The sequence below is a fragment of the Nipponia nippon genome, unplaced genomic scaffold, assembly GCF_047370975.1.
Source record: "Nipponia nippon isolate SJK-2023a ecotype South Korea unplaced genomic scaffold, ASM4737097v1 scaffold_8, whole genome shotgun sequence".
Lineage (NCBI taxonomy): Eukaryota > Metazoa > Chordata > Aves > Pelecaniformes > Threskiornithidae > Nipponia > Nipponia nippon.
The window spans coordinates 33,551,217-33,566,895 of NW_028262402.1; positions in this window are offsets into that span (position 1 = coordinate 33,551,217).

A 15,679-nucleotide genomic window follows, 5' to 3' on the forward strand; every position below is an offset into this window, starting at 1 on the left:
TCCGTCAGATGAAAACATTACGTAAATTATGTTCTCTGAGAAACGATTGCTGGGAAAGCATCGCTGAATGGATGTTTTGCTGGACTGAGTTTTGTGGACCCAGAGTTGTTTAACATTTTTATCTATGGCATAAAATCATTACTGATCAATTCACTAATGATGTGAAAGCTGAAGGATCAATAAAAAAGAAGTCAGAGCACTGACACCAAACAGTCTAGAGCCCTCTGTAAGCTGTGTGTATCCAGTGATACATATATCATACAGGGAGAAAAAAAATACTGCAGACTGCTTTTGCATGTGCAGTGTTCTGGCATTAGGATCCTCCTCAACTAATATGGTCCAGTCACCTACTGTACGTCAGAGCTTCCTGTGACAGAAAACAGTAGCTCTGAGAAAGACTCGCAATTCATTGAGGAACATCAACTGAACATGAGGATAGTGCTGTGGCCAAAGGAATACTGAGTCTGCTGTTATTTCTGTGCTTGGTTAGCAGCCATGTGATTATTGCTGGACTAGCACATTGTGGCCAGGTACCAACAACTCAATATGGAAAGTGAAAGCTTGAAGAGTCTTTAAAAAAGAGCTATGGGAATGGCCAAAAACATAAAAGAAATCTCAGGTATCCCAACATCTGGCATAGCAGATAATAAGTGCGCATCTTGAACTGTGTGCATAGTTGTCATTCCTCTACCATCTCAGCAAGCAGAAGCCAAGCTGGAAGTCAAACTGGAAAAGGTTCCACCTTTGTAGAAAGGTGACAACATTAAAGGTACAGGCAGTGTGTGTGCAGCTGGGAATTAAAGCCAGTGGGATCTTTCAGAATGGAAGAGACATGGGCAAGAGTAGATACAGCAGGTGCATAGAACAAGAACATGGAAGAGGAAAATAAGGAATGACTGTGGGCTTTCTAATCTCCTTTAAAAACTAGAGAATTTCAAGCAAAATTAACAAATGACTACTTAAAAACAAATGAGATTTCTTTACAGTATGCAGAATTAAGCAGTAGAACTCATTAAAACTCATTTAAAAGGGAAAAAAAGGAAAACCCAGGGAACTACAGGCCAGTCAGCCTCACCTCTGTTCCCAGTAAGATCATGGAGGAGATTCTCCTGGAAACTATGCTAAGGCACATGGAAAATAAAGATGTAATTGGTGACAGCCAACATGGCTTCACTAAGAGCAAATTGTGCCTGACAAATTTGGTGGCCTTCTACGATGGGGTTACAGCATTGGTGGATAAGGGAAGAGCAACAGACATCATCTACCTGGACTTGTGCAAAGCATTTGACACTGTCCTGCACAACATCCTTGTCTCTAAATTGGAGAGACATGAATTCAATGGATGGACCACTTGGGTGGATAAGGAATTGGCTGGATGGTTGCACTCAAAGAGTTGCGGTCAACGGTTCAATGTCGAAGTGGAGATCAGTGATGAGTCGTGTTCCTCAGGGGTTGGTATTGGGACCAGCACTGTTTAACACCTTTGTCGGTGACATGGATGGGACTGAGTGCACCCTCAGCAGGTTTGCTGATGACACCAAGCTGTGTGGTACAGTTGAAACACTGGAAGGTAGGGATGCCATCCAGAGGGACCTTGACAGACTAGAGAGCTGGGCCTGTGAGAACCTCATGAAGTTCAACAAAGCCAAGTGCAAGGTCCTGCACAAGGGTTGGGGCAATCCCAAGCACAAATACAGGCTGGGCGGAGAATGGATTGAGAGCAGCCCTGAGGAGGACTGGGGGATGTTGGTTGATGAGAAACTCAACATGACCCGGCAATGTGCGCTCGCAGCACAGAAAGCCAACTGTATCCTGGGCTGCATCAAAAGAAATGTCGCCAGCAGATGGAGGAAGGTGATTTTCCCTCTCTGCTCTGGTGAGACCCCACCTGGAGTGCTGTGTCCAGCTCTGGCATCCTCAGTACAGGAAAGACATGGATCTGCTGGAGTGAGTTCAGAGGAGGGTCATGAAGATGATCTGAGGGCTGGAGAACCTCTCCTATTAAGACAGGCTGAGAGAGCTGAGGTTGTTCAGCCTGGAGAAGAGATGGTTCTGGGGAGACCTTATAGCAGCCTTCCAGTACTTGAAGGGGGCCTACAAGAAAGCAGGAGAGGGACTTTTTACAAGGGCATGTAGTGATAGGACAAGGGGTAATGGCTTTAAACTGAAAGAGGTTAGATTTAGATTAGATATAAGGAAGACATTCTTTACTATGAGGGTGGTGAAACGCTGGAATAAGTTGCCCAGAGAAGTTGTGGATGCCCCCTCCCTGGAAGTGTTCAAGGCCAGGTTGCATGGTGCTTTAAGCAACCTGGTCTAGTGGAAAGTGTCTCTGCTCATGGCGAGGAGGGTTGGGACCAGATGATCTTTAAGGTCCCTTCCAACCCAAACCATTCTATGATTCTATGATTATAAGATGTTGATGCAGAAAGATAACATGGGTTGAAAAAGCACCTGAATGAACTTATGAAAAAGATATATTGAAAACTCGGGCTAAAACAAAACAAAACAAAATCACCTCAGAATCAGGAAAGTCTTGAGCTGCAAACTACTGAGGTCTGGGAGAGCATGCAATGCTTACTCTTTTCCCCAGGCATCCACCGTAGGGCCACCGTCAGAGACAGGGTCAGGCAGACTTTTTGGTCTGCTTCCTACAGCTGCAGTGTAGAAGAATGTGTGTGAAAAAAAGATACTTGTGAACAGAGTGTTTTCTGGTCTATCATCCTATGGCTTAGTGAGACACAGTGACTGATGGAAAAAGTCAGACTTGAAATAGAACTCAAACTTTTAGTGGTGAAGTTAACTAATTTACAAGCATATTTCTCAGTTGAGTCTGATGGTATCTTCTTTTGTGCTTGCTGGTAAGATCAAGGAAGGTGGAATTATTTGTTGTCACTTCAACTGCAGTGCACTAAAGCCTGTCCTCCTACCCCACATTGGTCTGGTGTTAAATAGTCAGTGACAGGACAGTATTCCTGATCCAGGCCCATAACAAGACCGAGATATAGCAGAACAACCAGTAGGTCATTCAGTGGATGAGATAGCAGCAATGGGATTTCATTTTCTTATATTGAAAGGAGGCTCGTGCTGTGTGGAAAAGGGAGTTCTAGACAGCATCATCATCAAACTCTGCACTGTTGACCTGGGATCTTTGGATAGATCTGAGTGTCTCTTTTCTCTTCTATGTCTATGCAGATATGTATTTACTTTATGGTTTATATGATGCCTCATAGCTTTTATGTGTGGCGGGAGAACATTTGGAAAGGAGATCCCTAGTTTTTGTAAATGGATCCTGCCTTTTACAAGCGGAGTATTTATGTAAAAAAGCTTCAAGGAAAGGATGACCATTAAAGTGTGTTTCTTGGAAATGTTTTCAGGTTTGGGGCATTTTGAGTGAAATTCATACAGAAAATATGAAATAGATACTTTCAAAAGTTAATCAAGTGGATTGTGGTATATCTAAAAATACATTGTTTAAGACTTTGTTTTCTCTTGCATGTAAACAGCTCAAAAGAGTTAAAAAAAAAAATTGGTCACAGAAACCATTAGTGACCAAACTGAAGCAACAAAGCTTTATTACTTACAATGTCACAGAATCACCAAATCACAGAGTCACAGAATGGTTGAGGTTGGAAAGGACCTGTGGAGCTCATGTTGTCCAACTCCCCTGCTCGAGCAGGACTGCCTAGAACAGTTTACCCAGAACCATGTCCATATGGCTTTTGAATATCTCCAAGGATGGAGACTCCACAACTTCCCTGGGTGAACTGTGCCAGTGCTCAGTCACAAAAAAGTGTTTCCTGATGTTCAGGAGGAACCCCCCATGTTTCAATCTGTGCCTTTGGTCCTGTCATTGGACAGTACCGGAAAGAGCCTGGCTCTGTCCTCTCTACACTCTCGCTTCAGGTATCTGTATTCATCAACAAGACCTCCCCTGAGCCTGCTCTTCTCCAGGCTGAACAGTCCCAATTCTCTCAGCCTTTCCTCATATGTGAGATACTCCAACCCCTTAACCATCTTTGTGGCCCTTCACTGGAAAATATGTCATATACACAGTAAAACTTTTATGTGAGATGACACATGGAACCTGTAAAGCACTTCATGGGAATATAAGTACATAAAAAAAAAGCTCTTGCTCTTGAAAAGCAACAGAAATTTACATATATATGCATGCATATGTGTGCAAGCACTTAACACAAGTGTAATGGAAAAAATACCTCTCAGCTTGAGTTGATTGCAAGATTTTATGAATCTGCAAATTAATAGATGATTAAACATATGATTTAAACTCAAACCCATACATTAGAATAAAACCACTTTGCTAATCTGTAATCAGACTACTATACTGCTTACATATACAGATTTAAATTTTGATTAATTTTGTGTGAAAGAAGAACTAATGAGCTGAGAACTAGTTAGTTTGTCTCAGACTGCAACTAACCGTAGCGAATTATAATTTGTAGTCTAGTATTTTGAAACATTTATATAGCAGAAGAACACAATTTTTTTCATCTGTAATATCACTAATTTTTACGAAACTTCTATAAATCCCATATTGTTCAGTTTCTTCTTAATTATTGCATTAATAACACATTAACGTGCTGTAAAATTCAATAATGAAACTATATGGTATTTTTGGAAAACTAATAGCCTTTGAATCTATTGTGTTATTATCTATCCTGATCTACTAACACAGAATTCTTGGACAGAAAGTAGGTCCATCAGTTCCTTTAGTATTATTTTTAGGGGTATAAGATGGAGATTATCTGGTTTTGTGTAAATGAACTGTGGAAAGGTTACAGAAGTAAAAATTAAGTTCCCAGCTTAGTGAGTCTGTAAGTGCTGATATCTGCTGGTCACTCTTCTACGTATTTTGAGCATTGGATCCTGGGATCATATAATGAATTTAATATGAATAAAACTAGTGTGAAAGTAGACTTAGAGTTTGGTTTAAGTGATGTGATTGCTGTTGTGTGAACTTTCCACATCATTATGAGTTTTGTTCTTTGACTTTTTGCTTGAAGGTGTTCAGTGATTGTGGATTTTAGCTGTCCTGCAATGTGTGCCTGTTTAGTTGAGATTTTATTTATTTTGATTTATGTATATTTTCTTGGGCGTTACTGAATAAGCCACCTTTAAAATTTGAATAATCTACTTTCTCTATTGCTTACTTTCACAAAAAAAAAAGTCTTATTTGGGTTTGGGGTTGTGTTTCCTGCTCTTACTGTGTAAGGAAGCTGTGAGTAACAAAGTAAAAAGAAATAGCTTTTACCATCATTTCAGGAATAAGTGTAAATGTTTGTTTTTATACATTAAAAATATCCTCGATGGGAAATAAGGACAAAGCAAACTTGAAGCATACTTTAGAGACTAGAAATTAAAATAATTCTAGACAACACTGACAATCTTAAAAGCTAAGGAAAACAAAACTATATACAAGAACATGAAATGATAATGGTGAGCAAAAATAAGGTGCTAAGGTTATTTAAAGTATCTGTTAATATTCCCTGTATGATTAAGAGAAAATAAAGAGGGTATGTGGCCAAATAATACTATACACACTTAATGATTATGGGCTGCTTTGGGGAAAGATGCAGGTGTTCATCACTGCTGAAAATAAGGCCATTAAATGATAAAATACCTGCTAGATGGAGGTGGCAATACTAGAGAACATATGGCTATGAAAAATGAAATCCTCTGTGTACACATTCTGAGCCAGAGGCAACAATATTAAGAGTAGAAACTAGGAAATGCTGCTGATCTTAGCATCAGGTGGTTTGGTGTATGAGAGGTAAAGAATCCTAATGAATACTGTTGATGGGAATAGTTCACAAAAGGAGATTTAACTGAAGTTTTCAAAAGACCCAAACCTGTAAGTAAAACCAGTATGCTTAGTTTCTATATGGTAGGAATTGAGATGTTACAGGAGAAGAAAAATGAGCTTGTTCCAAGAAGATACTTTTTTTTCACTTGGGAATGGCAACTGCTTGAAGAAGTTACGTAAGATCAAAATTGCTGGTGCAAAGACTGAAGGGTCATTTTGTAAGGAACCAAAGCTGGCTCTCAGGAAAGAATGTGAAGTAATTAAACAGATGCTCATCACAAGTGTTGACATCACGATGTGTATTGAAGTGCAACTTGTGTGAGTGCAATATAACAGCTATGTTTCACCTCTGCAGGCCACTGAAACATCACATGACCAAGAAATAATGTGGTGAAGAATTAAAATTTGTGCAGGTCAAGGGGTCCTAGAGCATGATACATTTCTTGTTGGTGTGATTTAAACAGATCAATGAGCATGGCAGTAAGGGCAATATGGGCTTTCATGCTCCATCAGGTTTCTGTGATAACGGGTGCAAAATGCCAATCACTGTCTCTATTCTGAGTTAGTATTTCAAGAAAAGATGAACAACCTCTTAAATAATATGTATTTCTGACCTGTTGTGGTTGGTAACTACCATACTATAAATGTGGAAAGAGAATACAATTGCCAATCAGTATGGAGCTGCTGCTGAAGTCTAATGAGATTCTCTACACAGACAAACTTTGAAGGAACATCTAACAGCCAATTTTAGTAGTGATTCAGGGACAGGTGATCTGGAACAAGAGCAGCTGCTTGCATTACCTTGTGTAAAAACAGTGGAGAGTAAGTAAAATAAACTCCAAACATCGTTTGATGGAGTACAATAAAAGAAAACAGACAGAGATCATGTGGGTTGGGTAATCCAAAAAAGACTTGCATGTTCCTCTGCACAATACTCTTCTACTCCAGAAAAAATTCTTGTTTTTACTTTCAAATATCACCTGTTGCAAACGAATAATAATAAAAAAATTGTCTTCTGAGATGAAGTCTAATAACTTTTATTTATCTTTTTCATTTTCAGAATACTACTGATTATCTAAGTATTCCTTCTCTTCACTTAGGCAGCTTAATGAGTTTGTTGTTGCAGAATTTGTACGGTCCTTGAATAATTCAACCAATGCAACAGAAAAAAGCCTAGTAAGGCTATTTCAGTCATCTTGGTTGTTTCTGAATTACTTTCAGTTAAATTTACTTTCAATTTCTGAAAATAAATAAAAACTGTGATAGTTTCAAAAGGAAGGGAAACATTTAATGGATTATAAAGACAAATCTAATGTTTGAAGGACCAGTTCTGGCCCAGTTATGTGAAAGGAAATCTTGCTTTCTGAAGGAAAACTGGGTTCTGATGGAAAACCTTTCAGGAAAACTTTAGGTAGTGATGACTTCCATGTTAAAGGGGTAATTCCAGAGAGGCAGGAAAGGAAGGAGGCAAAGACATCAAGAGACCAAATCTGAAAAATTCCATGGGACATATCACTGTGACACTGTGACTTGGTGTTCTTTGCCTGTCTTCTGAAGTCTGTTAAGACACTTTCTATGGTAACTAATACTGTTCAGTTTAGAAAAAACTAATAATTTAAAAAAGAAGGAAGTATTATAATGGTGTTCATAACAGAGCTCTGAGTTCTTCAAAAGAACTTTGTAAATGACTTTACATCCTAATATAACGGAAGAAAGGATGGTGGGGGGGGAAAAGGTGATTATCTCTCTCCATATGCTTAACTCTTTGCAGGAAGTCTGTCTTTTCCATTCTTTTTGTTTACAGTCTTCCACATATTGCAGCACTTAATTGGAAAGAGCTGTATGTATTTAGAAAAAAATATTTTAACAGTGATAAATAGTGGATACATGTAAACTTATTCACATTACAGGTAGCATAGCCTAAATACTTAGCAAAGTATTTTAAAAATGTACAACACATTGTTCTAAGTTATGACAGTTCAAATTTCACTGGTTAGTATTTGTAGGTAATCAGCTGCATGTTTTGCTACAGTATTTTAAGACTAGGATTACACCCTTTATTAGTATGTGTTAAATATATTTATTTTTCCTGGTACCAGAATATAACTGAACATGAATAAGATCATTTTCTAAAAAAAACCCAACAAAACAACAAAAATCCTGACTTTCCCTAGTCTTTTCCAGAGGAACCAGTAAAATATTACTCGCATATTTGGTAGTACTGAAGAGGAACAAAGCCCAAATTATGTCAGACCTTTAGTGATACACAAAAAGATGTTGAATATTTTTAAGATGGAAAGTTATTCAGGATCATGTGGTGTTTAGCACTGTTTCTGGTTTTGATGTGTCTGGAGAATTTGTGGAGTGTTGGGGATTTCCTGAAATTCTCTGCTAAACTGGAAAGCAAAGCCTTTGGGACTTCCAGGTGGTAGAATCACTGACTATTAGAGTGAGAAGTTTATTTCCTGCAAAAGCAATGCATCTTTGAAAAGTGATTTCTGGTTGTAATTTCATTGTTTTCAAATGAATTGTGAAGACATAACTGGCTGCAAAATGAAACACAGGTTTGACCCCTTTGACATCAGCTGTAAAGCAGAAACTGAATAACACAGCCAGCTGCAATCAACTCTGCACACAACACTGTGTGGATACTAGTTTGTAGGTCTAAAATAGAAGAGTATTTTGATATAAGTCTTCACACTAGAGAAGGTAAGAATATTTAGCCTTTAATCTATAACACTCGTTATGCAGTAAGATTTAAAGTAAAAATTATATATTATTATTATATAATTATATATTTGACCATTTTGAATATACATCAGCCTGTAAAATTATATAACATCCATATAAAGGTTTTACATTTATATATTGATAATGTTCATTTCTATGGAAGAGAAACAAATCTTGGGTTCCTGGTGGACCAAATACATAACATAAACTTAGAGGTCAGTTGGCTGAAAATTATTTGAATTTCCAGATCTTTCCACATGGGAACAAAAAGTTCTGCTACAGAAAGTTAATAAACAGTCATAAAAACACAACAATGCCAATTGTATGAGGGAAACAAAGGAATTCACTGAGTGATTGAACTTACTGTCAAGGATGGCATGCGAATGTCTTACCCCAGCTTTCTACTAAGGTGATGTGTTATGATGTGGCCTTTTTGAACTCCGTCTTATTTCTGCATAATTAAACAAGAAAAATGGCAAAAAATACCTTTGGAAGCTTCCAAGTTGCTGGGAGGCATTGTATGTTTTTCCAGATGCTGTGACCATAGCATGTGTGGTCACAGCATAACAAATGTGCATTTGTCGGCATCATCTAGAATTACAGAATAAAGATGGGAGCAGGAATGGCGAATACTTTCCAAGAAGCTTTTTACAGTTATTCCTCTTCTGCTTTTGCCTTGTGGACATTACAACAGGGAGAATTTAATTTTTTTTTTCTTGAAATTACTAAACCTGTTTTAAACAGTAGAATACAAGCAGTTCTTTTTTTTGGGGGGGGAAATTTTCTAATGTAGATTTAGAAAAACATGACTTATTTTTGTTCTGACATATTCAGCGCTGAGATCCTTTTCTGCTCAAAATATTTTCTCTTCAGAATAATCTCTTTAGTACATCATATTAGGTTTGATGTCATTTGGGGGACTCTGAGTCAACTTGTTACTTCTTCAAGTACTTAAAGTTATAGAGGAAACTCATCCATGGCTGGTACTAGCAGTGGGAAGGCATTCGTTCAAGATTCCCCTGGGATGGCTTTCTTTCTCTACTACCTAGTGTGTAACACAACACTGGGTAAAATCAGTGTAAGTTTTCTAATTCAGCAGCAAATAATTTCCTCAATAAACACCTTTTTATAAAATTACTGCTCAGCTGTATTTCTTGCTTCTGTCTTTTCTATGTGGCGTGTCAAGGATGCACTGTCTTAGGAGTAAGATCATTAGAAAAAAAATTCTTTTCTCTAGACCAGAGGTTTCTCACATGGTTTTAGAGATGCATACCTTCTGCTCAGTGTTGACATTTTGCATACAAGTGCAGACAGATGATGTATGCATTCTTAATAATGAATCTTTTGGATATCTGACAGTATATGTTACACCTTCATGTATTTTTTAAACCATCTTAACTTTGGGTAATACATGTACCGGTCATAAAGATGGCCAGACAGAATTTAATATAACTCACACCCCCACTGCTTTGGAGTTTTGAATGTCTACATGGAAATGAATTAAGTAGAATTTAATCTTTCTGTACTAGAAGTTAAAACTTTCCATGACTTTTCTTAAACTTACTGGTTATTGCATAGGATTTAAGAATTGCAGGTTTCCTTGCTGGAAGTATCAAGAAGATCCTATAATTTTCAAATAGCAGCGCAATTAGTTGAGGAATATATTTAATTCAGACAAAACTAATATGACCTTTCAGTAAAAGATTATATGTAAAGAATAGACAGACTTTAAAGAGAACAAGTTATTGCCTAAACTGGGAATCCAAAGTAAAGAGTCTAAAATGCTACCATAGGAATTTTCCAGTGTGGCAGAGATAAAGCATGATTTGCATTTGTTATTAAGTGTTTTATTGCTTTTATTGTAAAGGAGACGATGTGAAGAATATACCTTGCTTTGTGATTATAGTCACTCCTTCGCAGTGTTTGGCCAGCAGTTTTTTATGCAACCTGGAGATCACTGTTTTCTGCTTGATACAGAGGTATACAAATACAAGCAGATGCTGCATACATCCAGCTGGTTAGTTATTTAAGCATCTGGCAGTGTTTCTTTACTGATGTTTTATATGATATTGAAGAATAGAAATATTTTTTTGCTGTGACTGCGCTGATAAGGAATTAGCTGAAAGTATCCCTTCTGTAGAATATTCCCATATAGCATCCCATTTGCTAGATGGCTAGCAAATCACAGTTACCTTTCATCTGTACCTGATAGAGAGTACAATGTTTGACACAACAGTGGAGAAAGACTTGTATTGTTTAAAGAAAGACTAGTTTTATTAGGGTGGGATTCTGAAATTGGGAGATTTAAAGGCCAAAAGCTGCCAAGGCAAAGCTTAACAAGGAAAGGAGAATATCCTAGCTCCTACTTCTTCAGTATGGCAAAGCTTGGGGACTATGCAGAGTTTTCTGAGTACTGGTATTGGTCTCTGCCATGGTTTAAGCCAGCAGGCAGCTAAACACCACACAGCCATTCCCTCACTCCCCCCTCAGTGGGATGGGGGAGAGAATTGGAAAAAAAGTAAAACTCGTGTGTTGAGATAAAGATAATTTAATAGGACAGAAAAGAAAGGGAAAATAATAATAACGATAAAAGAATATACAAAACAAGTGATGCACAATGCTATTGCTCATGACCCGCTGACCGGTGCCCAACCAGTTCCTGAGCAGCAGCTGCATCCCTGCCCCGGCCAACTCCCCCCATTTTTTTTGTTTGGCATGACATCATAAGTATGGAATATCCCTCTGGCCACTTTTGGTCAGCTATCCTGGCTCTGTCCCCTCCCAGCTTCTTGTGCACCTCCAGCCTCCTCGCTGGCAGGGCAGTATGAGAAGCTGAAAAGTCCTTGACCTAGTGTAAGCACTGCCCAGCAACAACTAAAACATCAGTGTGTTATCATCATTATTCTCATTCTAAATTCAAAGCACAGTACTATATCATTAACTCTATCCCAGCCAAATCCAGGACAGTCTAATAGTCACACAAGATTTTAGTTGTAGTCCATATGTAAGCACATGCTAAATATTGCTAAATCTCAGCAATTGTTCTTGTATGAAATTTCAGTATAAAAGCTTGTACTGTATTTTACCTTAGAGGTAGCTAGTGTGAGATGGTCTGTATAAACACTGTGTCATCAGCAATGCTGATCCATATTTAAGGGCTGCTGTTTCCTCTGGATGTAGGATATTAGCTTCTAGTAATGAGTTATAAGAAAAGGTGTTAGTGTTCACTGGTGAAAGCTGTGGTGGGAAAACCAAAACAGATCAGAATGGAGATTCAGTACAATGCCAGCATCAGTATGGCATTTTACTGTCTCAGAACACAGTGCAATTTATTGAGCCAGAATACAAGTTCTGTTGCTCATACAGAAGTAAAAATGAAAACCCTACTATAATTATAGGGGTTTTAATTTGTTTCAGTCACTTAATTCTTACTTTTGAGGTGAAGGAAATATTTTGAACCCTACAAATGGGAGAACTGTACTCATGCCATTTCAGCTTTTACTTTTAATTTTATCTGGTTTATGGAATCTCCCTTTCTACAAATTCCAGAAACTCCAGTCTGTAGTTCAGAGGTAGCCTTTTGTTTTCTCCTGGACACTTGATGCAGGGCTTTATCAGTACTTCTAAGAAGCTTTAATATGAGTTGCATATATTGTGTGATGGGACCAGAACCCTTTCTCCCCCTTTCTTTTACTCCCTTACGTCATATGACACTTCATCAGCTTTTGCAGGGTATTGTTGAGCTATGGCCAATAAAATATATTGGCATAAACTAACATACATTGCAGTCATTAGTACGTTTCAATATTTTTACCACAAAAGTTCTACCACATACTTCTTTTTAATTAGATCTACTGTTGTGGGATGTTTAGAGTTAAAATGCACAACTGTACTTTGGTTAATGATGTAAGCAAAAAAGCCTATGCTGAGCACATGAATATAAATACCACAAACATTGAAAAAACTAATAAAATGTGATATTGTAAAATACTACAATAATTATAATAAAAATGTAAAATAGTGTAAGAGGAAAAGAAGGCAACTGGTAGTATCAGCATTACTGGAAGCTCTTCCCCATTAGGGGAAAAAATTACTTATTTGATTTTTAATTTTGACCTTGGTTATTCACGGAGCATGGTGTTAGAATAGAATTACAATCAACTGATGAAAAAAAATCACCAACTGATTGAGAAATCACTAATTTTATTGAAAAGTTTATATAGGTTCTTTTTTGGAAGGAGTTTTACTTAAGTTGGAACATGGAAATTCTCTATCATTGGTACCATCAAATCAAACTATAGACCTTTTAAAAAAAGAAGTGCTTCATTTGCAATCAACAGCCTAACTTTAAATCTGGAAATATGTGGTGCCCATTCAACACCAACTGTTCAGCAACAGTTCAGTATCACTATAGCTTGTCTCTTGGAAAGACTTCTGAAGCATAAGTTGTTTGTCAGGTGTGATCTACTCAAGACAAACTCAGAGTACTGAGTTGAACAATAACTGGATTTTAGTCAAGCATTTTGGAGGAATAAGTATATCTAATGAGACTGGGTAACTCTCAAGGATAAATAATTTACAGACCATCTGATAAAATATATATTGGCCTAAAAGAAACCTTCTGCATCTTTGTATTTCACTTTAAACTACTACTTGAAGCTTTCAAAACACTCAAATATTCTCTCTAGAATATATAGGCAGGGAAATATTAGGCACTATTTAGTTGCTAGCACTAATACAAAGTGTTGAACCATGGTTTGTAATTGAAATAAACTTTGTTAGGTTATGCGATAAAAGTTCCTCTGCATGCCCACAAAGGAGCACAGAGAGACAATGTCAGTATTGTTTGAGAGACCAAATAATACCTTGTTCCAGCTACCCCCAGACCCATCCGAGGAGCTATCAGCTATCAGCCTCTCAAAGGTCCATCTCCACAAGCCCAGAGAAGCACAGGAGCACAAAATTGCAGATGGGAACTCAAAATACAGACTCCTGAGGAACGAACACCTTGCCTGGGTTCTTTCAAAGCTGACTCAGGAGACCTTCAGCCCCCATGTGCAGGTGTGAAACCCAGCAAGAGGAGTCATCAGGAGCAGCCCCCTTGATCACCTCTTGGACTAAGGGTGGTTGCAGTCCAGGGGTGTGAGACACTTCATGGCATGAAGGGGAAGAGCATTTCAGGATTGCACCAGACTTACTATGGGATATTTAGGGGAGGAACCTAAGGTGGAAAAAGAGAGGAACCTGGGTGATTTGGAGAGGAAGAAGTGTGGGAAAATCGAGGGGTAAGAGGATAAGAAGGGCTGGCCATGTGTGGTCAATATGCTTGTCTGGCCTTTCCTTGTGACTGATCAGCACAGTCTGCCTTATCTTCTTATTAAATTCCTTTTAAACTCTTTCCTAGCTAAGGGACTCTATTCTCTCGTGTGTGTGTGTGTGTGCGTGCGCGTGTGTGCGTGTGTGTGTGTAATGTCAGCAACTGGAGTCTGACCAGGGGTGGGAGGGCCATGTGTCCATGGTACGAGTGACTGGAGCGAGTATGGGTGTGTGAGTGTGTGATGGCCAGTGAAGGTCAAGCTAGACCAGCTGGTGAGTAGGTGAAGGGACCTTGGAGCAAGGAGTGAGTGGATCTCTTAACAGCCAGCTCTGGGTGTGAGAGTGCCCATGTGTCTCTAAGGGTGAGAGCACACTGGGGTCTGGTATGGCCCAGGGGAGTCCTGGCCAACTCCATGTGTGTGCCTATCCATGTCCATCTGTCTGTCTTTATTTCCGGGTGCTGGCAACTAGGGAGACTGGGATCCAGGGGCAGCTACTGGGTAGACTAAGTGTCTGATCCACATTGTAAATGAGGCTGTCATGGTTTAACCCCAGCTGACAACTAAGCACCACACAGCCGCTCACTCACTCCCCCTCAGTGGGATGGGGGAGAGAATCAGTAAAGTAAAAGTGAGAAAACTCATTGGTTGAGATAACAACAGTTTAACAGGTAAAGCAAAAGCTGTGGATGCAAGCAAAGCAAACCAAACCAAGGAATTAATTCACTGCTTCCCATCGGCAGGCAGGTGTTCAGCCATCTCCAGGACAGCAGGGCTCCGTCCCGTGTAACGGTTACTTGGGAAGACAAACGCCATTACTCTGAACGTCCCCCCTTTCCTTCTTCTTCCCTCAGCTTATATACTGAGCATGACGTCATATGGTATGGAATAGCCCTTTGGCCAGTCTGGGTCAGCTGTCCTGGCTGTGCCCCCTCCAAGCTGCTAGTGCACCTGGCAGAGCATGGGAAGCTGAAAAGTCCATGACTATTATAAACACTACTCAGCAACAACCAAAACATCAGTGTGTTATTAACATTATTCTCATACTAAATCCAAAACACAGCACTATACCAGCTACTAGGAAGAAAATTAACTCTATCCCAGCTGAAATGAGGACAGGCTGTCTGGCACAAGTCACTGGTATGCAGCATAAAAATGAGTGCACTATTAATAGGCATTCTTCCCATTTTTAGCAGCTGATTTTAAATAAAATGCTAAGTGTACGTTTTTTCCACAGCATTTAATTCATAATTTTTTACCAAAGTATTTTGTTTCCTTGTTTCAAGCTTTGGGAATATTTGGCTTTCAACTTGTAAATACAAGTTCATTGATTGAAAATAAAAATAAAGTTAAGTTTAGTTCTATAAACTTCAGCAGGATTGCTCATCTGGAATAATCTTCCAAACAAGGAGTTTTAGACTCAGTGGTTGCTTGGTAGCCAGCTGTTTGGTGTCCAGCTGTACTGAATGCCCTTAAGGGAATTAATCCAAAACTGCTATTGCTTGTAAGAGTTGCTGACTTGGGTTTCTAGGTGTGGCTTTACAGATGCAGCACTATAGGAAAAAATGAATTTGCTTTTTTCCTTACCTACCTGTTACTGGTTTTATGCTCTGTGTCTCTGAAAAGCACATCCACACTTATCCTTTCCTCAGTTCACAGTCTTTCCCAAACTGTTTCTTTCACAGTGCTGGCTTCTGGCTGGAGTATTCCTCAGTCTGTCCTCACCATTTTGAGACTTCTCTGTTCCTCCCACTGCCAACCTTAACTTCTCTCATCTCCTTCATTCTAATTTTTAGCACACTGTTCATTC